General features: G+C 36.5%; 9 non-coding genes across 9 annotated transcripts; all 9 read right to left on the reverse strand.

Moving 5' to 3' along the window:
• Positions 1-502: 502 nt before the first annotated feature.
• On the reverse strand, positions 503-584 carry TRNAL-AAG (transfer RNA leucine (anticodon AAG)). The gene has a single exon. It is a non-coding gene; the product is annotated as a tRNA-Leu (tRNA).
• Positions 585-1,963: 1,379 nt separating this feature from the next.
• On the reverse strand, positions 1,964-2,045 carry TRNAL-UAG (transfer RNA leucine (anticodon UAG)). The gene has a single exon. It is a non-coding gene; the product is annotated as a tRNA-Leu (tRNA).
• A 2,838-nt stretch (positions 2,046-4,883) lies between these two features.
• On the reverse strand, positions 4,884-4,965 carry TRNAL-AAG (transfer RNA leucine (anticodon AAG)). Its single transcript has one exon. It is a non-coding gene; the product is annotated as a tRNA-Leu (tRNA).
• Positions 4,966-6,344: 1,379 nt separating this feature from the next.
• TRNAL-UAG (transfer RNA leucine (anticodon UAG)) lies at positions 6,345-6,426 on the reverse strand. The gene has a single exon. It is a non-coding gene; the product is annotated as a tRNA-Leu (tRNA).
• Positions 6,427-9,251: 2,825 nt separating this feature from the next.
• On the reverse strand, positions 9,252-9,333 carry TRNAL-UAG (transfer RNA leucine (anticodon UAG)). Its single transcript has one exon. It is a non-coding gene; the product is annotated as a tRNA-Leu (tRNA).
• A 2,837-nt stretch (positions 9,334-12,170) lies between these two features.
• Positions 12,171-12,252, reverse strand: TRNAL-AAG (transfer RNA leucine (anticodon AAG)). Its single transcript has one exon. It is a non-coding gene; the product is annotated as a tRNA-Leu (tRNA).
• A 1,379-nt stretch (positions 12,253-13,631) lies between these two features.
• On the reverse strand, positions 13,632-13,713 carry TRNAL-UAG (transfer RNA leucine (anticodon UAG)). Its single transcript has one exon. It is a non-coding gene; the product is annotated as a tRNA-Leu (tRNA).
• A 1,378-nt stretch (positions 13,714-15,091) lies between these two features.
• TRNAL-UAG (transfer RNA leucine (anticodon UAG)) lies at positions 15,092-15,173 on the reverse strand. Its single transcript has one exon. It is a non-coding gene; the product is annotated as a tRNA-Leu (tRNA).
• Positions 15,174-22,377: 7,204 nt separating this feature from the next.
• On the reverse strand, positions 22,378-22,459 carry TRNAL-AAG (transfer RNA leucine (anticodon AAG)). The gene has a single exon. It is a non-coding gene; the product is annotated as a tRNA-Leu (tRNA).
• Between the last annotated feature and the right edge of the window lie 1,065 nt (positions 22,460-23,524).

Below are 23,524 nucleotides of genomic sequence, written 5' to 3' on the forward strand. Positions count from 1 at the left end.
TATTGCTTTTGGTCTCTCTTGCAAGCCTCAATTCATTACTGGCTTTATCTTTTCTAACGCTAGCCCAGCTTTCCCTGCAGACAGCATTATATTCTTCTTTAGATATGAACCCTTCTTTCCATTTGATACTCATTTCTTTGTTCCTTTTTAGCAAGCTTTTAAGTTCAGTATTCAGCCATCCTGGTCTCCATAAATGCTTTCCATTCTTCCTTCTTTTCAGGATTGATACTGATTGTGCAGTGAGAATTTAATTTAGCAAAATCTCCCATCCTTCCTGGACATTTCTTTCCTTTAGAACATCCTACCTTTCCTTCCTTTTTACTGAGTCCATTAAAAACTGCCTTTCTACAGTTCATTCTTAAAATCTCAGTTTTCGCAGGTTTTCCTCCATTTGTATTTCAAAATTATAGGATAGCATGATCACTGCCTCCTAAGTTCTCAATCCCCTTTACTTCCTCAACCTTTTCCTAATTTTTGGTAAAAAATAGATCCAAATAAATAACGGCAGCGGTGGGATTTGAACCCACACCTCCAGAGAGACTGGAGCCTTAATCCAGCGCCTTATACCGCTCGGCCACGCTACCTCTTACAGATGTTTAAAGTTGTTTATATCAGAAGTTTGCTTTTGATGTAAGTGACAGAAAATATTTTATATCCAATAAGACAAAAATACAAATGTTATTATGCATGAGCAACATTGTTATCAGGGATTTGTTTGTACATTGACTCTGGGGCACCATTTTCCAAAACATATGACTTGTATCCAGATATTTAACTAATCTTTCCTCTGTTGGCTCATACGCTAATTTTTAGATATCACTGAATTAGGTGGTATAGATTACTTGCTATGATCTCCCATATACAGGACACTCAAACATGAAGGATTCCTACACCCCTGCCTGTACATAACAGATAATCAGAAGCAGCAGCAAGGAAGACATTATACAGCAGTGCAGAGCAATGTAGCTATGAGTTCATCACTAGGGTGACTTACTGGAAAGCATCAGAAGCAGCATGTCTCTTTTAATGTTTGCTAATCTCTCTGCTCATCCTGTATAGATAACCCTAAAAAGGCAGCAGGGATATGAGCTAGCAGTTAGACTTCTTTTGACCAAGATTGATTTTGGCAAATTTTGAGAATGGTTGATCATTGATTGAACTGACATGGATGTAACATAGATGGTAAATTATGTAATTAATTCTGATGCCTAAAGCTAACATGACCACTCATATGCAGTATTCATACATATGACTTGTTCACATGTTCCTTTTCTTCTACAGCACAGTGAAGATCACTTGATGTTACATTTGCTTTCTTAGAGAACAGAGAAGCGAAACAGGAATTTAAAAGTTCAGTCTTCTCAACATCATTATTGACCACTTTACAATTTTCATCCTTTAAAAATCCTATAGCATCTTTGGCTTTTCTTTAACTTTTGACTAAATTCCAAAATCCTTTCTTATTGCTTTTGGTCTCTCTTTCAAGCCCCACTTCATTACTGGCTTTAGCTGTTCTAACGCTAGCCCAGCTATCCCTGCTGACAGCATTATATTCTTCTTTAGATATGAACCCTTCTTTTCATTTGATACTCATTTCTTTGTTCCTTTTTAGCAAGCTTTTAAGTTCAGTATTCAGCCATCCTGGTCTCCATAAATGGTTTCCATTCTTCCTTCTTTTCGGGATTGTTACTGATTGTGCAGTGAGAATTTAATTTAGCAAAATCTCCCATCCTTCCTGGACATTTCTTTCCTTTAGAACATCCTACTTTTCATTCCTTTTTCCTGAGTCCTTTAAAAACTGCCTTTCTACAGTCCAATCTTAAAATCTCAGTTTTTGCAGGTTTTCCACCTTGTGTAGTTCAAAAGTATAGAATAAAATTACCGCTGCCTCCTAAATTCTCAACCCCCTTTAATTCCTCAACTGTTTCCTAATTTTTGGTAAAAATTAGATGCAAATAAATAATGGCAGCAGTGGGATTTGAACCCACGCCTCCAAAGAGACTAGAGCCTAAATCCAGCGCCTTAGACCGCTCGGCCACGCTACCTCTCACAGTTGTTTAAAGTTGTTTATATCAGAAGTTTGCTTTTGATGTAAGTGACAGAAAATATTTTATATAAAATAAGACAAAAATACAAATGTTATTATGCATGAGCAACATTGTTATCAGGGATTTGTTTGTACATTGACTCTGGGGCACCATTTTCCAAAACATATGACTTGTATCCAGATATTTAACTAATCTTTCCTCTGTTGGCTCATACGCTAATTTTTAGATATCACTGAATTAGGTGGTATAGATTACTTGCTATGATCTCCCATATACAGGACACTCAAACATGAAGGATTCCTACACCCCTGCCTGTACGTAACAGACAATCAGAAGCAGCAGCAAGGAAGACATTATACAGCAGTGCAGAGCAATGTAGCTATGAGTTCATCACTAGGGTGACTTACTGGAAAGCATCAGAAGCAGCATGTCTCTTTTAATGTTTGCTAATCACTCTGCTCATCCTGTATTGATAACCCTAAAAAGGCAGCAGGGATATGAGCTAGCAGTTAGACTTCTTTTGACCAAGATTGATTTTGGCAAATTTTGAGAATGGTTGATCATTGATTGAACTGACATATATGTAACATAGATGGTAAATTATGTAATTAATTCTGATGCCTAAAGCTAACATGACCACTCATATGCAGTATTCATACGTATGACTTTTTCACATGTTCCTTTTCTTCTACAGCACAGTGAAGATCACTTGATGTTACATTTGCTTTCTTAGAGAACAGAGAAGCCAAACAGGATTTAAAAGTTCAGTCTTCTCAACATCATTTTTGACCACATTACCCTTTTCATCTTTTAAAAATCCTATAGCATCTTTGGCTTTTCTTTAACTTTTGAATAACTTCCAAAATCCTTTCTTATTGCTTTTGGTCTCTCTTGCAAGCCTCAATTCATTACTGGCTTTAGCTTTTATAACGCTAGCCCAGCTTTCCCTGCAGACAGCATTATATTCTTCTTTAGATATGAACCCTTCTTTCCATTTGATACTCATTTCTTTTTTCCTTTTTAGCAAGCTTTTAAGTTCAGTATTCAGCCATCCTGGTCTCCATAAATGCTTTCCATTCTTCCTTCTTTTCGGGATTGATACTGATTGTGCAGTGAGAATTTAATTTAGCAAAATCTCCCATCCTTCCTGGACATTTCTTTCCTTTAGAACATCCTACTTTTCATTCCTTTATCCTGAGTCCATTAAAAACTGCCTTTCTACAGTCCAATCTTAAAATCTCAGTTTTTGCAGATTTTCCACCTATTGTAGTTCAAAAGTATAGGATAAAATTACCGCTGCCTCCTAAATTCTCAACCCCCTTTACTTCCTCAACTGTTTCCTAATTTTTTGTAAAAATTAGATCCAAATAAATAATAGCAGCAGTGGGATTTGAACCCACGCCTCCAGATAGACTGGAGTTTAAATCCAGCGCCTTAGACCGCTCGGCCACGGCACCTCTTACTGTTGTGTAAAGTTATTTATATCAGAAGTTTGCTTTTGATATAAGTGACAGAAAATATTTTATATCCAATAAGACAAAAATACAAATGTTATTATGCAGCAGCAACGTAGTTATCATGGATTTGTTTGTAAATTGACTCTGGGGCACCATTTTCCAAAACATATGACTTGTATCCAGATATTTAACTAATCTTTCCTCTGTTGGCTCATCAGCTAATTTTTAGATATCATTGTATTAGGTGCTATAGAATACTTGCTATGATCTCCCATATACAGGACACTCAAACATGAAGGATTCCTACACCCCTGCCTGTACGTAACAGACAATCAGAAGCAGCAGCAAGGAAGACATTATAAAGCAGTGCAGAGCAATGTAGCTATGAATCCATAACTAGAGTGACTTACTGGAAAGCAACAGAAGCAGCATGGCTCTGTTTATGTTTGCTAATCACTCTACTCATCCTGTATTGATAACCCTAAAAAGGCAGCAGAAATATGAGCTAGCAGTTAGACTTCTTTTGACCAAGATTGATTTTGGCAAATTTTGAGAATGGTTGATCATTGATTGAACTGACATGGATGTAATATAGATGGTAAATTATGTAATTAATTCTGATGCCTAAAGCTAACATGACCACTCATATGCAGTATTCATACGTATGACTTTTTCACATGTTCCTTTTCTTCTACAGCACAGTGAAGATCACTTGATGTTACATTTGCTTTCTTAGAGAACAGAGAAGCCAAACAGGATTTAAAAGTTCAGTCTTCTCAATATCATTTTTGACCACATTACCCTTTTCATCTTTTAATAATCCTATAGCATCTTTGGCTTTTCTTTAACTTTTGACTTACTTCCAAAATCCTTTCTTATTGCTTTTGGTCTCTCTTGCAAGCCTCAATTCATTACTGGCTTTATCTTTTCTAACGCTAGCCCAGCTTTCCCTGCAGACAGCATTATATTCTTCTTTAGATATGAACCCTTCTTTCCATTTGATACTCATTTCTTTGTTCCTTTTTAGCAAGCTTTTAAGTTCAGTATTCAGCCATCCTGGTCTCCATAAATGCTTTCCATTCTTCCTTCTTTTCAGGATTGATACTGATTGTGCAGTGAGAATTTAATTTAGCAAAATCTCCCATCCTTCCTGGACATTTCTTTCCTTTAGAACATCCTACCTTTCCTTCCTTTTTACTGAGTCCATTAAAAACTGCCTTTCTACAGTCCATTCTTAAAATCTCAGTTTTCGCAGGTTTTCCTCCATTTGTATTTCAAAATTATAGGATAGCATGATCACTGCCTCCTAAGTTCTCAATCCCCTTTACTTCCTCAACCTTTTCCTAATTTTTGGTAAAAAATAGATCCAAATAAATAACGGCAGCGGTGGGATTTGAACCCACGCCTCCAGAGAGACTGGAGCCTTAATCCAGCGCCTTATACCGCTCGGCCATGCTACCTCTTACAGATGTTTAAAGTTGTTTATATCAGAAGTTTGCTTTTGATGTAAGGGACAGAAAATATTTTATATCCAATAAGACAAAAATACAAATGTTATTATGCATGAGCAACATTGTTATCAGGGATTTGTTTGTACATTGACTCTGGGGCACCATTTTCCAAAACATATGACTTGTATCCAGATATTTAACTAATCTTTCCTCTGTTGGCTCATACGCTAATTTTTAGATATCACTGAATTAGGTGGTATAGATTACTTGCTATGATCTCCCATATACAGGACACTCAAACATGAAGGATTCCTACACCCCTGCCTGTACATAACAGATAATCAGAAGCAGCAGCAAGGAAGACATTATACAGCAGTGCAGAGCAATGTAGCTATGAGTTCATCACTAGGGTGACTTACTGGAAAGCATTAGAAGCAGCATGTCTCTTTTAATGTTTGCTAATCTCTCTGCTCATCCTGTATAGATAACCCTAAAAAGGCAGCAGGGATATGAGCTAGCAGTTAGACTTCTTTTGACCAAGATTGATTTTGGCAAATTTTGAGAATGGTTGATCATTGATTGAACTGACATGGATGTAACATAGATGGTAAATTATGTAATTAATTCTGATGCCTAAAGCTAACATGACCACTCATATGCAGTATTCATACATATGACTTGTTCACATGTTCCTTTTCTTCTACAGCACAGTGAAGATCACTTGATGTTACATTTGCTTTCTTAGAGAACAGAGAAGCGAAACAGGAATTTAAAAGTTCAGTCTTCTCAACATCATTATTGACCACTTTACAATTTTCATCCTTTAAAAATCCTATAGCATCTTTGGCTTTTCTTTAACTTTTGACTAAATTCCAAAATCCTTTCTTATTGCTTTTGGTCTCTCTTTCAAGCCCCACTTCATTACTGGCTTTAGCTGTTCTAACGCTAGCCCAGCTATCCCTGCTGACAGCATTATATTCTTCTTTAGATATGAACCCTTCTTTTCATTTGATACTCATTTCTTTGTTCCTTTTTAGCAAGCTTTTAAGTTCAGTATTCAGCCATCCTGGTCTCCATAAATGGTTTCCATTCTTCCTTCTTTTCGGGATTGTTACTGATTGTGCAGTGAGAATTTAATTTAGCAAAATCTCCCATCCTTCCTGGACATTTCTTTCCTTTAGAACATCCTACTTTTCATTCCTTTTTCCTGAGTCCTTTAAAAACTGCCTTTCTACAGTCCAATCTTAAAATCTCAGTTTTTGCAGGTTTTCCACCTTGTGTAGTTCAAAAGTATAGAATAAAATTACCGCTGCCTCCTAAATTCTCAACCCCCTTTAATTCCTCAACTGTTTCCTAATTTTTGGTAAAAATTAGATGCAAATAAATAATGGCAGCAGTGGGATTTGAACCCACGCCTCCAAAGAGACTAGAGCCTAAATCCAGCGCCTTAGACCGCTCGGCCACGCTACCTCTCACAGTTGTTTAAAGTTGTTTATATCAGAAGTTTGCTTTTGATGTAAGTGACAGAAAATATTTTATATAAAATAAGACAAAAATACAAATGTTATTATGCATGAGCAACATTGTTATCAGGGATTTGTTTGTACATTGACTCTGGGGCACCATTTTCCAAAACATATGACTTGTATCCAGATATTTAACTAATCTTTCCTCTGTTGGCTCATACGCTAATTTTTAGATATCACTGAATTAGGTGGTATAGATTACTTGCTATGATCTCCCATATACAGGACACTCAAACATGAAGGATTCCTACACCCCTGCCTGTACGTAACAGACAATCAGAAGCAGCAGCAAGGAAGACATTATACAGCAGTGCAGAGCAATGTAGCTATGAGTTCATCACTAGGGTGACTTACTGGAAAGCATCAGAAGCAGCATGTCTCTTTTAATGTTTGCTAATCACTCTGCTCATCCTGTATTGATAACCCTAAAAAGGCAGCAGGGATATGAGCTAGCAGTTAGACTTTTTTTGACCAAGATTGATTTTGGCAAATTTTGAGAATTGTTGATCATTGATTGAACTGACATATATGTAACATAGATGGTAAATTATGTAATTAATTCTGATGCCTAAAGCTAACATGACCACTCATATGCAGTATTCATACGTATGACTTTTTCACATGTTCCTTTTCTTCTACAGCACAGTGAAGATCACTTGATGTTACATTTGCTTTCTTAGAGAACAGAGAAGCCAAACAGGATTTAAAAGTTCAGTCTTCTCAACATCATTTTTGACCACATTACCCTTTTCATCTTTTAAAAATCCTATAGCATCTTTGGCTTTTCTTTAACTTTTGAATAACTTCCAAAATCCTTTCTTATTGCTTTTGGTCTCTCTTGCAAGCCTCAATTCATTACTGGCTTTAGCTTTTATAACGCTAGCCCAGCTTTCCCTGCAGACAGCATTATATTCTTCTTTAGATATGAACCCTTCTTTCCATTTGATACTCATTTCTTTTTTCCTTTTTAGCAAGCTTTTAAGTTCAGTATTCAGCCATCCTGGTCTCCATAAATGCTTTCCATTCTTCCTTCTTTTCGGGATTGATACTGATTGTGCAGTGACAATTTAATTTAGCAAAATCTCCCATCCTTCCTGGACATTTCTTTCCTTTAGAACATCCTACCTTTCCTTCCTTTTTACTGAGTCCATTATAAACTGCATTTCTACAGTCCATTCTTAAAATCTCAGTTTTCGCAGGTTTTCCTCCTTTTGTATTTCAAAATTATAGGATAGCATGATCGCTGCCTCCTAAGTTCTCAATCCCCTTTACTTCCTCAACCTTTTCCTAATTTTTGGTAATAATTAGATCCAAATAAATAATGGCAGCAGTGGGATTTGAACCCACGCCTCCAGAGAGACCAGCGCCTTAGACCGCTCGGCCACGCTACCTCTTACAGATGTCTAAAGTTGTTTATATCAGAAGTTTGCTTTTGATGTAAGTGACAGAAAATATTTTATATAAAATAAGACAAAAATACAAATGTTATTATGCATGAGCAACATTGTTATCAGGGATTTGTTTGTACATTGACTCTGGGGCACCATTTTCCAAAACATATGACTTGTATCCAGATATTTAACTAATCTTTCCTCTGTTGGCTCATACGCTAATTTTTAGATATCACTGAATTAGGTGGTATAGATTACTTGCTATGATCTCCCATATACAAGACACTCAAACATGAAGGATTCCTACACCCCTGCCTGTACATAACAGATAATCAGAAGCAGCAGCAAGGAAGACATTATACAGCAGTGCAGAGCAATGTAGCTATGAGTTCATCACTAGGGTGACTTACTGGAAAGCATCAGAAGCAGCATGTCTCTTTTAATGTTTGCTAATCCCTCTGCTCATCCTGTATTGATAACCCTAAAAAGGCAGCAGGGATATGAGCTAGCAGTTAGACTTCTTTTGACCAAGATTGATTTTGGCAAATTTTGAGAATGGTTGATCATTGATTGAACTGACATGGATGTAACATAGATGGTAAATTATGTAATTAATTCTGATGCCTAAAGCCAAAATGACCACTCATATGCAGTATTCATACATTTGACTTTTTCACATGTTCCTTTTCTTCTACAGCACAGTGAAGATCACTTGATGTTACATTTGCTTTCTTAGAGAACAGAGAAGCCAAACAGGAATTTAAAAGTTCAGTCTTCTCAACATCATTATTGACCACTTTACCCTTTTCATCTTTTAAAAATCCTATAGCATCTTTGGCTTTTCTTTAACTTTTGACTTAATTCCAAAATCCTTTCTTATTGCTTTTGGTCTCTCTTTCAAGCCCCACTTCATTACTGGCTTTAGCTGTTCTAACGCTAGCCCAGCTTTCCCTGCAGACAGCATTATATTCTTCTTTAGATATGAACCCTTCTTTTCATTTGATACTCATTTCTTTGTTCCTTTTTAGCAAGCTTTTAAGTTCAGTATTCAGCCATCCTGGTCTCCATAAATGCTTTCCATTCTTCCTTCTTTCGGGATTGTTACTGATTGTGCAGTGAGAATTTAATTTAGCAAAATCTCCCATCCTTCCTGGACATTTCTTTCCTTTAGAACATCCTACTTTTCATTCCTTTTTCCTGAGTCCATTAAAAACTGCCTTTCTACAGTCCAATCTTAAAATCTCAGTTTTTGCAGGTTTTCCACCTTTTGTAGTTCAAAAGTATAGAATAAAATTACCGCTGCCTCCAAAATTCTCAACCTCCTTTACTTCCTCAACTGTTTCCTAATTTTTGGTAAAAATTAGATCCAAATAAATAATAGCAGCAGTGGGATTTGAACCCACGCCTCCAGAGAGACTGGAGCCTAAATCCAGCGCCTTGGACCGCTCGGCCGCGCTACCTCTTACAGATGTTTAAAGTTATTTATATCAGAAGTTTGCTTTTGATGTAAGTGACAGAAAATATTTTATATCCAATAAGACAAAAATACAAATGTTATTATGCAACAGCAACGTAGTTATCATGGATTTGTTTGTACATTGACTCTGGGGCACCATTTTACAAAACATATGACTTGTATCCAGATATTTAACTAATCTTTCCTCTGTTGGCTCATCCGCTAATTTTTAGATATCACTGTATTAGGTGCTATAGATTACTTGCTATGATTTCCCATATACAGGACACTCAAACATGAAGGATTCCTACACCCTTGCCTGTACGTAACAGACAATCAGAAGCAGCAGCAAGGAAGACATTATACAGCAGTGAAGAGCAGTGTAGCTATGAATCCATAACTAGGGAACTTACTGGAAAGCAGCAGAAGCAGCATGGCTCTGTTTATGTTTGCTAATCACTCTGCTCATCCTGTATTGATAACCCTAAAAAGGCAGCAGAAATATGAGATAGCAGTTAGACGTCTTTTGACCAAGATTGATTTTGGAAAATTTTGAGAATGGTTGATCATTGATTGAACTGACATGGATGTAACATAGATGGTAAATTATGTAATTAATTCTGATGCCTAAAGCTAACATGACCACTCATATGCAGTATTCATACGTATGACTTTTTCACATGTTCCTTTATTTCTACAGCACAGTGAAGATCACTTGATGTTACATTTGCTTTCTTAGAGAACAGAGAAGCCAAACAGGAATTTAAAAGTTCAGTCTTCTCAACATCATTTTTGACCACATTACCCTTTTCATCTTTTAAAAATCCTATAGCATCTTTGGCTTTTCTTTAACTTTTGACTTACTTCCAAAATCCTTTCTTATTGCTTTTGGTCTCTCTTGCAAGCCTCAATTCATTACTGGCTTTAGCTTTTCTAACGCTAGCCCAGCTTTCCCTGCAGACAGCATTATATTCTTCTTTAGATATGAACCCTTCTTTCCATTTGATACTCAATTCTTTGTTCCTTTTTAGCAGGCTTTTAAGTTCAGTATTCAGCCATCATGGTCTCAATAAATGCTTTCCATTCTTCCTTCTTTTCGGGATTGATACTGATTGTGCAGTGAGAATTTAATTTAGCAAAATCTCCCATCCTTCCTGGACATTTCTTTCCTTTAGAACATCCTACTTTTCATTCCTTTATCCTGAGTCCATTAAAATTGCCTTTCTACAGTCCAATCTTAAAATCTCAGTTTTTGCAGATTTTCCACCTATTGTAGTTCAAAAGTATAGGATAAAATTACCGCTGCCTCCTAAATTCTCAACCCCCTTTACTTCCTCAACTGTTTCCTAATTTTTTGTAAAAATTAGATCCAAATAAATAATAGCAGCAGTGGGATTTGAACCCACGCCTCCAGATAGACTGGAGCTTAAATCCAGCGCCTTAGACCGCTCGGCCATGGCACCTCTTACTGTTGTGTAAAGTTATTTATATCAGAAGTTTGCTTTTGATGTAAGTGACAGAAAATATTTTATATCCAATAAGACAAAAATACAAATGTTATTATGCAGCAGCAACGTAGTTATCATGGATTTGTTTGTACATTGACTCTGGGGCACCATTTTCCAAAACATATGACTTGTATCCAGATATTTAACTAATCTTTCCTCTGTTGGCTCATCAGCTAATTTTTAGATATCATTGTATTAGGTGCTATAGAATACTTGCTATGATCTCCCATATACAGGACACTCAAACATGAAGGATTCCTACACCCCTGCCTGTACGTAACAGACAATCAGAAGCAGCAGCAAGGAAGACATTATACAGCAGTGCAGAGCAATGTAGCTATGAATCCATAACTAGAGTGACTTACTGGAAAGCAACAGAAGCAGCATGGCTCTGTTTATGTTTGCTAATCACTCTACTCATCCTGTATTGATAACCCTAAAAAGGCAGCAGAAATATGAGCTAGCAGTTAGACTTCTTTTGACCAAGATTGATTTTGGCAAATTTTGAGAATGGTTGATCATTGATTGAACTGACATGGATGTAATATAGATGGTAAATTATGTAATTAATTCTGATGCCTAAAGCTAACATGACCACTCATATGCAGTATTCATACGTATGACTTTTTCACATGTTCCTTTTCTTCTACAGCACAGTGAAGATCACTTGATGTTACATTTGCTTTCTTAGAGAACAGAGAAGCCAAACAGGATTTAAAAGTTCAGTCTTCTCAATATCATTTTTGACCACATTACCCTTTTCATCTTTTAATAATCCTATAGCATCTTTGGCTTTTCTTTAACTTTTGACTTACTTCCAAAATCCTTTCTTATTGCTTTTGGTCTCTCTTGCAAGCCTCAATTCATTACTGGCTTTATCTTTTCTAACGCTAGCCCAGCTTTCCCTGCAGACAGCATTATATTCTTCTTTAGATATGAACCCTTCTTTCCATTTGATACTCATTTCTTTGTTCCTTTTTAGCAAGCTTTTAAGTTCAGTATTCAGCCATCCTGGTCTCCATAAATGCTTTCCATTCTTCCTTCTTTTCAGGATTGATACTGATTGTGCAGTGAGAATTTAATTTAGCAAAATCTCCCATCCTTCCTGGACATTTCTTTCCTTTAGAACATCCTACCTTTCCTTCCTTTTTACTGAGTCCATTAAAAACTGCCTTTCTACAGTCCATTCTTAAAATCTCAGTTTTCGCAGGTTTTCCTCCATTTGTATTTCAAAATTATAGGATAGCATGATCACTGCCTCCTAAGTTCTCAATCCCCTTTACTTCCTCAACCTTTTCCTAATTTTTGGTAAAAATTAGATCCAAATAAATAACGGCAGCGGTGGGATTTGAACCCACGCCTCCAGAGAGACTGGAGCCTTAATCCAGCGCCTTATACCGCTCGGCCACGCTACCTCTTACAGATGTTTAAAGTTGTTTATATCAGAAGTTTGCTTTTGATGTAAGTGACAGAAAATATTTTATATCCAATAAGACAAAAATACAAATGTTATTATGCATGAGCAACATTGTTATCAGGGATTTGTTTGTACATTGACTCTGGGGCACCATTTTCCAAAACATATGACTTGTATCCAGATATTTAACTAATCTTTCCTCTGTTGGCTCATACGCTAATTTTTAGATATCACTGAATTAGGTGGTATAGATTACTTGCTATGATCTCCCATATACAGGACACTCAAACATGAAGGATTCCTACACCCCTGCCTGTACGTAACAGATAATCAGAAGCAGCAGCAAGGAAGACATTATACAGCAGTGCAGAGCAATGTAGCTATGAGTTCATCACTAGGGTGACTTACTGGAAAGCATCAGAAGCAGCATGTCTCTTTTAATGTTTGCTAATCTCTCTGCTCATCCTGTATAGATAACCCTAAAAAGGCAGCAGGGATATGAGCTAGCAGTTAGACTTCTTTTGACCAAGATTGATTTTGGCAAATTTTGAGAATGGTTGATCATTGATTGAACTGACATGGATGTAACATAGATGGTAAATTATGTAATTAATTCTGATGCCTAAAGCTAACATGACCACTCATATGCAGTATTCATACATATGACTTGTTCACATGTTCCTTTTCTTCTACAGCACAGTGAAGATCACTTGATGTTACATTTGCTTTCTTAGAGAACAGAGAAGCGAAACAGGAATTTAAAAGTTCAGTCTTCTCAACATCATTATTGACCACTTTACAATTTTCATCCTTTAAAAATCCTATAGCATCTTTGGCTTTTCTTTAACTTTTGACTAAATTCCAAAATCCTTTCTTATTGCTTTTGGTCTCTCTTTCAAGCCCCACTTCATTACTGGCTTTAGCTGTTCTAACGCTAGCCCAGCTATCCCTGCTGACAGCATTATATTCTTCTTTAGATATGAACCCTTCTTTTCATTTGATACTCATTTCTTTGTTCCTTTTTAGCAAGCTTTTAAGTTCAGTATTCAGCCATCCTGGTCTCCATAAATGGTTTCCATTCTTCCTTCTTTTCGGGATTGTTACTGATTGTGCAGTGAGAATTTAATTTAGCAAAATCTCCCATCCTTCCTGGACATTTCTTTCCTTTAGAACATCCTACTTTTCATTCCTTTTTCCTGAGTCCTTTAAAAACTGCCTTTCTACAGTCCAATCTTAAAATCTCAGTTTTTGCAGGTTTTCCACCTTGTGTAGTTCAAAAGTATAGAATAAAATTACCGCTGCCTCCTAAATTCTCAACCCCCTTTAATTCCTCAACTGTTTCCTAATTTTTGGTAAAAATTAGATGCAAATAAATAATGGCAGCAGTGGGATTTGAACCCACGCCTCCAAAGAGACTAGAGCCTAAAGCCAGCGCCTTAGACCGCTCGGCCACGCTACCTCTCACAGTTGTTTAAAGTTGTTTATATCAGAAGTTTGCTTTTGATGTAAGTGACAGAAAATATTTTATATAAAATAAGACAAAAATACAAATGTTATTATGCATGAGCAACATTGTTATCAGGGATTTGTTTGTACATTGACTCTGGGGCACCATTTTCCAAAACATATGACTTGTATCCAGATATTTAACTAATCTTTCCTCTGTTGGCTCATACGCTAATTTTTAGATATCACTGAATTAGGTGGTATAGATTACTTGCTATGATCTCCCATATACAGGACACTCAAACATGAAGGATTCCTACACCCCTGCCTGTACGTAACAGACAATCAGAAGCAGCAGCAAGGAAGACATTATACAGCAGTGCAGAGCAATGTAGCTATGAGTTCATCACTAGGGTGACTTACTGGAAAGCATCAGAAGCAGCATGTCTCTTTTAATGTTTGCTAATCACTCTGCTCATCCTGTATTGATAACCCTAAAAAGGCAGCAGGGATATGAGCTAGCAGTTAGACTTCTTTTGACCAAGATTGATTTTGGCAAATTTTGAGAATGGTTGATCATTGATTGAACTGACATATATGTAACATAGATGGTAAATTATGTAATTAATTCTGATGCCTAAAGCTAACATGACCACTCATATGCAGTATTCATACGTATGACTTTTTCACATGTTCCTTTTCTTCTACAGCACAGTGAAGATCACTTGATGTTACATTTGCTTTCTTAGAGAACAGAGAAGCCAAACAGGATTTAAAAGTTCAGTCTTCTCAACATCATTTTTGACCACATTACCCTTTTCATCTTTTAAAAATCCTATAGCATCTTTGGCTTTTCTTTAACTTTTGAATAACTTCCAAAATCCTTTCTTATTGCTTTTGGTCTCTCTTGCAAGCCTCAATTCATTACTGGCTTTAGCTTTTCTAACGCTAGCCCAGCTTTCCCTGCAGACAGCATTATATTCTTCTTTAGATATGAACCCTTCTTTCCATTTGATACTCATTTCTTTTTTCCTTTTTAGCAAGCTTTTAAGTTCAGTATTCAGCCATCCTGGTCTCCATAAATGCTTTCCATTCTTCCTTCTTTTCGGGATTGATACTGATTGTGCAGTGACAATTTAATTTAGCAAAATCTCCCATCCTTCCTGGACATTTCTTTCCTTTAGAACATCCTACCTTTCCTTCCTTTTTACTGAGTCCATTATAAACTGCATTTCTACAGTCCATTCTTAAAATCTCAGTTTTCGCAGGTTTTCCTCCTTTTGTATTTCAAAATTATAGGATAGCATGATCGCTGCCTCCTAAGTTCTCAATCCCCTTTACTTCCTCAACCTTTTCCTAATTTTTGGTAAAAATTAGATCCAAATAAATAATGGCAGTGGTGGGATTTGAACCCACGCCTCCAGAGAGACTAGAGCCTAAATCCAGCGCCTTAGACCGCTCGGCCACGCTACCTCTTACAGATGTCTAAAGTTGTTTATATCAGAAGTTTGCTTTTGATGTAAGTGACAGAAAATATTTTATATCCAATAAGACAAAAATACAAATGTTATTATGCATGAGCAACATTGTTATCAGGGATTTGTTTGTACATTGACTCTGGGGCACCATTTTCCTAAACATATGACTTGTATCCAGATATTTAACTAATCTTTCCTCTGTTGGCTCATACGCTAATTTTTAGATATCACTGAATTAGGTGGTATAGATTACTTGCTATGATCTCCCATATACAGGACACTCAAACATGAAGGATTCCTACACCCCTGCCTGTACGTAACAGACAATCAGAAGCAGCAGCAAGGAAGACATTATACAGCAGTGCAGAGCAATGTAGCTATGAGTTCATCACTAGGGTGACTTACTGGAAAGCATCAGAAGCAGCATGTCTCTTTTAATGTTTGCTAATCACTCTGCTCATCCTGTATTGATAACCCTAAAAAGGCAGCAGGGATATGAGCTAGCAGTTAGACTTCTTTTGACCAAGATTGATTTTGGCAAATTTTGAGAATTGTTGATCATTGATTGAACTGACATATATGTAACATAGATGGTAAATTATGTAATTAATTCTGATGCCTAAAGCTAACATGACCACTCATATGCAGTATTCATACGTATGACTTTTTCACATGTTCCTTTTCTTCTACAGCACAGTGAAGATCACTTGATGTTACATTTGCTTTCTTAGAGAACAGAGAAGCCAAACAGGATTTAAAAGTTCAGTCTTCTCAACATCATTTTTGACCACATTACCCTTTTCATCTTTTAAAAATCCTATAGCATCTTTGGCTTTTCTTTAACTTTTGAATAACTTCCAAAATCCTTTCTTATTGCTTTTGGTCTCTCTTGCAAGCCTCAATTCATTACTGGCTTTAGCTTTTATAACGCTAGCCCAGCTTTCCCTGCAGACAGCATTATATTCTTCTTTAGATATGAACCCTTCTTTCCATTTGATACTCATTTCTTTTTTCCTTTTTAGCAAGCTTTTAAGTTCAGTATTCAGCCATCCTGGTCTCCATAAATGCTTTCCATTCTTCCTTCTTTTCGGGATTGATACTGATTGTGCAGTGACAATTTAATTTAGCAAAATCTCCCATCCTTCCTGGACATTTCTTTCCTTTAGAACATCCTACCTTTCCTTCCTTTTTACTGAGTCCATTATAAACTGCATTTCTACAGTCCATTCTTAAAATCTCAGTTTTCGCAGGTTTTCCTCCTTTTGTATTTCAAAATTATAGGATAGCATGATCGCTGCCTCCTAAGTTCTCAATCCCCTTTACTTCCTCAACCTTTTCCTAATTTTTGGTAAAAATTAGATCCAAATAAATAATGGCAGCAGTGGGATTTGAACCCACGCCTCCAGAGAGACCAGCGCCTTAGACCGCTCGGCCACGCTACCTCTTACAGATGTCTAAAGTTGTTTATATCAGAAGTTTGCTTTTGATGTAAGTGACAGAAAATATTTTATATAAAATAAGACAAAAATACAAATGTTATTATGCATGAGCAACATTGTTATCAGGGATTTGTTTGTACATTGACTCTGGGGCACCATTTTCCAAAACATATGACTTGTATCCAGATATTTAACTAATCTTTCCTCTGTTGGCTCATACGCTAATTTTTAGATATCACTGAATTAGGTGGTATAGATTACTTGCTATGATCTCCCATATACAAGACACTCAAACATGAAGGATTCCTACACCCCTGCCTGTACATAACAGATAATCAGAAGCAGCAGCAAGGAAGACATTATACAGCAGTGCAGAGCAATGTAGCTATGAGTTCATCACTAGGGTGACTTACTGGAAAGCATCAGAAGCAGCATGTCTCTTTTAATGTTTGCTAATCCCTCTGCTCATCCTGTATTGATAACCCTAAAAAGGCAGCAGGGATATGAGCTAGCAGTTAGACTTCTTTTGACCAAGATTGATTTTGGCAAATTTTGAGAATGGTTGATCATTGATTGAACTGACATGGATGTAACATAGATGGTAAATTATGTAATTAATTCTGATGCCTAAAGCCAAAATGACCACTCATATGCAGTATTCATACATTTGACTTTTTCACATGTTCCTTTTCTTCTACAGCACAGTGAAGATCACTTGATGTTACATTTGCTTTCTTAGAGAACAGAGAAGCCAAACAGGAATTTAAAAGTTCAGTCTTCTCAACATCATTATTGACCACTTTACCCTTTTCATCTTTTAAAAATCCTATAGCATCTTTGGCTTTTCTTTAACTTTTGACTTAATTCCAAAATCCTTTCTTATTGCTTTTGGTCTCTCTTTCAAGCCCCACTTCATTACTGGCTTTAGCTGTTCTAACGCTAGCCCAGCTTTCCCTGCAGACAGCATTATATTCTTCTTTAGATATGAACCCTTCTTTTCATTTGATACTCATTTCTTTGTTCCTTTTTAGCAAGCTTTTAAGTTCAGTATTCAGCCATCCTGGTCTCCATAAATGCTTTCCATTCTTCCTTCTTTCGGGATTGTTACTGATTGTGCAGTGAGAATTTAATTTAGCAAAATCTCCCATCCTTCCTGGACATTTCTTTCCTTTAGAACATCCTACTTTTCATTCCTTTTTCCTGAGTCCATTAAAAACTGCCTTTCTACAGTCCAATCTTAAAATCTCAGTTTTTGCAGGTTTTCCACCTTTTGTAGTTCAAAAGTATAGAATAAAATTACCGCTGCCTCCAAAATTCTCAACCTCCTTTACTTCCTCAACTGTTTCCTAATTTTTGGTAAAAATTAGATCCAAATAAATAATAGCAGCAGTGCGATTTGAACCCACGCCTCCAGAGAGACTGGAGCCTAAATCCAGCGCCTTGGACCGCTCGGCCGCGCTACCTCTTACAGATGTTTAAAGTTATTTATATCAGAAGTTTGCTTTTGATGTAAGTGACAGAAAATATTTTATATACAATAAGACAAAAATACAAATGTTATTATGCAACAGCAACGTAGTTATCAGGGATTTCTTTGTACATTGACTCTGGGGCACCATTTTACAAAACATATGACTTGTATACAGATATTTAAATAATCTTTCCTCTGTTGGCTCATCCGCTAATTTTTAGATATCACTGTATTAGGTGCTATAGATTACTTGCTATGATCTCCCATATACAGGACACTCAAACATGAAGGATTCCTACACCCTTGCCTGTACGTAACAGACAATCAGAAGCAGCAGCAAGGAAGACATTATACAGCAGTGCAGAGCAGTGTAGCTATGAATCCATAACTAGGGAACTTACTGGAAAGCAGCAGAAGCAGCGTGGCTCTGTTTATGTTTGCTAATCACTCTGCTCATCCTGTATTGATAACCCTAAAAAGGCAGCAGAAATATGAGCTAGCAGTTAGACGTCTTTTGACCAAGATTGATTTTGGAAAATTTTGAGAATGGTTGATCATTGATTGAACTGACATGGATGTAACATAGATGGTAAATTATGTAATTAATTCTGATGCCTAAAGCCAAAATGACCACTCATATGCAGTATTCATACATATGACTTGTTCACATGTTCCTTTTCTTCTACAGCACAGTGAAGATCACTTGATGTTACATTTGCTTTCTTAGAGAACAGAGAAGCCAAACAGGAATTTAAAAGTTCAGTCTTCTCAACATCATTTTTGACCACATTACCCTTTTCATCTTTTAAAAATCCTATAGCATCTTTGGCTTTTCTTTAACTTTTGACTTAATTCCAAAATCCTTTCTTATTGCTTTTGGTCTCTCTTTCAAGCCCCACTTCATTACTGGCTTTAGCTCTTCTAACGCTAGCCCAGCTTTCCCTGCAGACAGCATTATATTCTTCTTTAAATATGAACCCTTCTTTTCATTTGATATTCATTTCTTTGTTCCTTTTTAGCAAGCTTTTAAGTTCAGTATTCAGCCATCCTGGTCTCTATAAATGCTTTCCATTCTTCCTTCTTTTCGGGATTGTTACTGATTGTGCAGTGAGAATTTAATTTAGCAAAATCTCCCATCCTTCCTGGACATTTCTTTCCTTTAGAATATCCTACTTTTCATTCCTTTTTCCTGAGTCCATTAAAAACTGCCTTTCTACAGTCCAATCTTAAAATCTCAGTTTTTGCGGGTTTTCCACCTTTTGTAGTTCAAAAGTATAGGATAAAATTACTGCTGCCTCCTAAATTCTCAACCTCCTTTACTTCCTCAACTGTTTCCTAATTTTTGGTAAAAATTAGATCCAAATAAATAAGAGCAGCAGCAGAATTTGAACCCACGCCTCCAGAGAGACTGGAGCCTAAATCCAGCACCTTAGACCGCTCGGCCACGCTACCTCTCACAGATGTTTAAAGTTATTTATATCAGAAGTTTGCTTTTGATGTAAGTGACAGAAAATATTTTATATCCAATAAGACAAAAATACAAATGTTATTATGCAACAGCAACGTAGTTATCATGGATTTGTTTGTACATTGACTCTGGGGCACCATTTTACAAAACATATGACTTGTATCCAGATATTTAACTAATCTTTCCTCTGTTGGCTCATCCGCTAATTTTTAGATATCACTGTATTAGGTGCTATAGATTACTTGCTATGATTTCCCATATACAGGACACTCAAACATGAAGGATTCCTACACCCTTGCCTGTACGTAACAGACAATCAGAAGCAGCAGCAAGGAAGACATTATACAGCAGTGCAGAGCAGTGTAGCTATGAATCCATAACTAGGGAACTTACTGGAAAGCAGCAGAAGCAGCATGGCTCTGTTTATGTTTGCTAATCACTCTGCTCATCCTGTATTGATAACCCTAAAAAGGCAGCAGAAATATGAGATAGCAGTTAGACGTCTTTTGACCAAGATTGATTTTGGAAAATTTTGAGAATGGTTGATCATTGATTGAACTGACATGGATGTAACATAGATGGTAAATTATGTAATTAATTCTGATGCCTAAAGCTAACATGACCACTCATATGCAGTATTCATACGTATGACTTTTTCACATGTTCCTTTATTTCTACAGCACAGTGAAGATCACTTGATGTTACATTTGCTTTCTTAGAGAACAGAGAAGCCAAACAGGAATTTAAAAGTTCAGTCTTCTCAACATCATTTTTGACCACATTACCCTTTTCATCTTTTAAAAATCCTATAGCATCTTTGGCTTTTCTTTAACTTTTGACTTACTTCCAAAATCCTTTCTTATTGCTTTTGGTCTCTCTTGCAAGCCTCAATTCATTACTGGCTTTAGCTTTTCTAACGCTAGCCCAGCTTTCCCTGCAGACAGCATTATATTCTTCTTTAGATATGAACCCTTCTTTCCATTTGATACTCAATTCTTTGTTCCTTTTTAGCAGGCTTTTAAGTTCAGTATTCAGCCATCATGGTCTCAATAAATGCTTTCCATTCTTCCTTCTTTTCGGGATTGATACTGATTGTGCAGTGAGAATTTAATTTAGCAAAATCTCCCATCCTTCCTGGACATTTCTTTCCTTTAGAACATCCTACTTTTCATTCCTTTATCCTGAGTCCATTAAAATTGCCTTTCTACAGTCCAATCTTAAAATCTCAGTTTTTGCAGATTTTCCACCTATTGTAGTTCAAAAGTATAGGATAAAATTACCGCTGCCTCCTAAATTCTCAACCCCCTTTACTTCCTCAACTGTTTCCTAATTTTTTGTAAAAATTAGATCCAAATAAATAATAGCAGCAGTGGGATTTGAACCCACGCCTCCAGATAGACTGGAGCTTAAATCCAGCGCCTTAGACCGCTCGGCCATGGCACCTCTTACTGTTGTGTAAAGTTATTTATATCAGAAGTTTGCTTTTGATGTAAGTGACAGAAAATATTTTATATCCAATAAGACAAAAATACAAATGTTATTATGCAGCAGCAACGTAGTTATCATGGATTTGTTTGTACATTGACTCTGGGGCACCATTTTCCAAAACATATGACTTGTATCCAGATATTTAACTAATCTTTCCTCTGTTGGCTCATCAGCTAATTTTTAGATATCATTGTATTAGGTGCTATAGAATACTTGCTATGATCTCCCATATACAGGACACTCAAACATGAAGGATTCCTACACCCCTGCCTGTACGTAACAGACAATCAGAAGCAGCAGCAAGGAAGACATTATACAGCAGTGCAGAGCAATGTAGCTATGAATCCATAACTAGAGTGACTTACTGGAAAGCAACAGAAGCAGCATGGCTCTGTTTATGTTTGCTAATCACTCTACTCATCCTGTATTGATAACCCTAAAAAGGCAGCAGAAATATGAGCTAGCAGTTAGACTTCTTTTGACCAAGATTGATTTTGGCAAATTTTGAGAATGGTTGATCATTGATTGAACTGACATGGATGTAATATAGATGGTAAATTATGTAATTAATTCTGATGCCTAAAGCTAACATGACCACTCATATGCAGTATTCATACGTATGACTTTTTCACATGTTCCTTTTCTTCTACAGCACAGTGAAGATCACTTGATGTTACATTTGCTTTCTTAGAGAACAGAGAAGCCAAACAGGATTTAAAAGTTCAGTCTTCTCAATATCATTTTTGACCACATTACCCTTTTCATCTTTTAATAATCCTATAGCATCTTTGGCTTTTCTTTAACTTTTGACTTACTTCCAAAATCCTTTCTTATTGCTTTTGGTCTCTCTTGCAAGCCTCAATTCATTACTGGCTTTATCTTTTCTAACGCTAGCCCAGCTTTCCCTGCAGACAGCATTATATTCTTCTTTAGATATGAACCCTTCTTTCCATTTGATACTTATTTCTTTGTTCCTTTTTAGCAAGCTTTTAAGTTCAGTATTCAGCCATCCTGGTCTCCATAAATGCTTTCCATTCTTCCTTCTTTTCAGGATTGATACTGATTGTGCAGTGAGAATTTAATTTAGCAAAATCTCCCATCCTTCCTGGATATTTCTTTCCTTTAGAACATCCTACCTTTCCTTCCTTTTTACTGAGTCCATTAAAAACTGCCTTTCTACAGTCCATTCTTAAAATCTCAGTTTTCGCAGGTTTTCCTCCATTTGTATTTCAAAATTATAGGATAGCATGATCACTGCCTCCTAAGTTCTCAATCCCCTTTACTTCCTCAACCTTTTCCTAATTTTTGGTAAAAATTAGATCCAAATAAATAACGGCAGCGGTGGGATTTGAACCCACGCCTCCAGAGAGACTGGAGCCTTAATCCAGCGCCTTATACCGCTCGGCCACGCTACCTCTTACAGATGTTTAAAGTTGTTTATATCAGAAGTTTGCTTTTGATGTAAGTGACAGAAAATATTTTATATCCAATAAGACAAAAATACAAATGTTATTATGCATGAGCAACATTGTTATCAGGGATTTGTTTGTACATTGACTCTGGGGCACCATTTTCCAAAACATATGACTTGTATCCAGATATTTAACTAATCTTTCCTCTGTTGGCTCATACGCTAATTTTTAGATATCACTGAATTAGGTGGTATAGATTACTTGCTATGATCTCCCATATACAGGACACTCAAACATGAAGGATTCCTACACCCCTGCCTGTACGTAACAGATAATCAGAAGCAGCTGCAAGGAAGACATTATACAGCAGTGCAGAGCAATGTAGCTATGAGTTCATCACTAGGGTGACTTACTGGAAAGCATCAGAAGCAGCATGTCTCTTTTAATGTTTGCTAATCTCTCTGCTCATCCTGTATAGATAACCCTAAAAAGGCAGCAGGGATATGAGCTAGCAGTTAGACTTCTTTTGACCAAGATTGATTTTGGCAAATTTTGAGAATGGTTGATCATTGATTGAACTGACATGGATGTAACATAGATGGTAAATTATGTAATTAATTCTGATGCCTAAAGCTAACATGACCACTCATATGCAGTATTCATACATATGACTTGTTCACATGTTCCTTTTCTTCTACAGCACAGTGAAGATCACTTGATGTTACATTTGCTTTCTTAGAGAACAGAGAAGCGAAACAGGAATTTAAAAGTTCAGTCTTCTCAACATCATTATTGACCACTTTACAATTTTCATCCTTTAAAAATCCTATAGCATCTTTGGCTTTTCTTTAACTTTTGACTAAATTCCAAAATCCTTTCTTATTGCTTTTGGTCTCTCTTTCAAGCCCCACTTCATTACTGGCTTTAGCTGTTCTAACGCTAGCCCAGCTATCCCTGCTGACAGCATTATATTCTTCTTTAGATATGAACCCTTCTTTTCATTTGATACTCATTTCTTTGTTCCTTTTTAGCAAGCTTTTAAGTTCAGTATTCAGCCATCCTGGTCTC

Source organism: Phyllobates terribilis, unplaced genomic scaffold (genome assembly GCF_046119375.1).
Source record: "Phyllobates terribilis strain yellow unplaced genomic scaffold, ASM4611937v1 Scaffold_11__3_contigs__length_659146591, whole genome shotgun sequence".
NCBI classification, from domain to species: domain Eukaryota; kingdom Metazoa; phylum Chordata; class Amphibia; order Anura; family Dendrobatidae; genus Phyllobates; species Phyllobates terribilis.